We start from the raw sequence: 2,499 nt of genomic DNA on the forward strand, positions 1-2,499 counted from the left end.
GATATAACCATATGAAATATTTATGCACCCAATGACAGGGCTACAAGATACATAAACAAACTCTATCAGTATTGAAAAGTGAGATAGACAGCTCCACAATGATAGTAGGAGACTTCAACATACCACTTTTGGTGAAAGACAGGACATCCAGAAAGAAGCTCAATAAAGACATGGAAGATCTAAATGCCACAATAACTAAGTTGACCTCATAGACATATACAGAACACGCCACCGAACAGCAACCAAGTATACTTTCTTTTCTAGTGCACATGGAACATTCTCTAGAATAGACCACATATTAGGTCATAAAGCAAGCCTTAGCAGAATCCAAAACATTGAAATATTACAAAGCATCTTCTCTGACCATAAGGCCATAAAAGTTGAAATCAATAACAGGAAAAGCAGGGAAAAGAAATCAAATACTTGGAAACTGAACAATACCCTGCTTAAAAAAGAATGAATTATAGAAGACATTAAGGATGGAATAAAGAAATTCATAGATTCCAATGAGAATGAGAACACTTCCTATCAGAACCTTTGGGACACAGCAAAAGTGGTGCTCAGAGGCCAATTTATATCAATAAATGCACACATCTAAAAAGAAGAAAGGGCCAAAATCAAACAATTATCCCTGCAACTTGGACAAACAGAAAGAGAGCAACAAAAGAAATCCTCAGGCATCAGAAGAAAACAAATAGTAAAAATTAGAGCTGAACTAAATGAAATAGAAAACAGAAAAACAATTGAAAGAATTAACAAGACCAAAAGCTGGTTTTTTGAAAAACTCAACAAAATTGATAAACCACTGGCCAAACTGACAAAAGAAAAACCAAAGATGAAGCAAATAACCCAAATAAGAAATGAGATGGGCGATATTACAACAGAACAAACTGAAATTAAAAGAATCATATCAGATTACTAAGAAAAACTATAGTCAAACAAATTTGAAAACCCAGAAGAAATGGATACATTCCTAGAAACACACTACCTACCTAAACTAACACAAACAGAAGTAGAACAACTAAATAGACCCATGACAAAAGACAAGATTGAAAAGGTAATCAAAAAACTCCCAACAAAAAAAAAGCCCTGGTCCAGACCGCTTCACTGCAGAGTTCTACCAAACTTTCAGAGAAGAGTTAACACCACTACTCCTAAAGGTATTTCAGAGCATAGAAAAGGATGGAATACTACCAAACTCATTCTATGAAGCCACTATATCCCTGATACCAAAACCAGGTAAAGACACCACAAAAAAAGAAAATTATAGACCTATATCCCTCATGAATGTAGATGCAAAAGTCCTCAGCAAAATTCTAGCCAATAAAATTCAACAACATATCAAAAAATCATTCACCATGACCAAGTTGGGATTCATACCAGGTATGCAGGGATGGTTCAACATTAGAAAAACAATTAATTTAATCCACCACATAAATAAAACAAAAGATAAGAATCACATGATTTTATCAATTGATACAGAAAAGGCATTTGACAAAGTTCAACACCCATTCATGATAAAAACTCTCAGCAAAATGGGAATAGAAGGAAAATTCCTCAACATAATAAAGGACATTTATACAAAGCCAACATCCAACATCACCCTAAATGGAGAGAGCCTGAAAACACTCCCACTGAGATTGGGAACCAGACAAGGAGGCCCTTTATCACCACTCTTTTCAACATTGTGTTGGAGGCCCTAGCTAGAGCAATTAGGCTAGATAAAGAAACAAAGGGCATCCACATTGGCAAGAAAGAAGTAAAAGTATCTCTATTTGCAGATGACATGATCTTATACACAGAAAACCCTAAGGAATCCTCAAGAAAACTATTGAAACTAATAGAAGAGTTGAGCAGAATCAGGATACAAAATAAACATACAAAAATCAGTTGGATTCCTCTACACTAACAAAAAGAACATCAAAGAGGAAATCACCAAATCAATGCCATTTACAGTAGCCCCCAAGAAGATAAAATACTTAGGAATAAATCTTACCAGAGATGTAAAAGACTTATACAAAGAAAACTACAGTACACTTCTGCAAGAAACCAAAAGAGTCTTTTATGAGTGGAAAAACTTACCTTGCTCATGGATAGGAAGACTTAACATTATAAAAATGTCTATTCTACCAAAAGCGATCTATACATTTAATGCAATTCTGATCCAAATCCCAACGACATTCTTTAATGAGATGGAAAAACAAATCACCAACTTCTTACAGAAGGGAAAGAGGCCCCGGATAAATAAGGCATTACTGAAAAAGAAGAACAAAGTGGGAGGCCTTACTTTATCTGATTTTAGAACCTAGTATACCACCACAATATTGAAAACAGCCCAGTACTGGTAAAACAACAGATACATAGACCAATGGAACAGAATTGAGAATCCAGACATAAATACATCCACATATGAGCAGTTGATATTTGACAAAGGCCTCAAAACTGTTAAATGGGGAAAGACAATCTTTTTGACAAATGGTGCTGGCATAACTGGATATT

The sequence above is a fragment of the Loxodonta africana genome, chromosome 1 (assembly GCF_030014295.1).
Source record: "Loxodonta africana isolate mLoxAfr1 chromosome 1, mLoxAfr1.hap2, whole genome shotgun sequence".
NCBI lineage: Eukaryota > Metazoa > Chordata > Mammalia > Proboscidea > Elephantidae > Loxodonta > Loxodonta africana.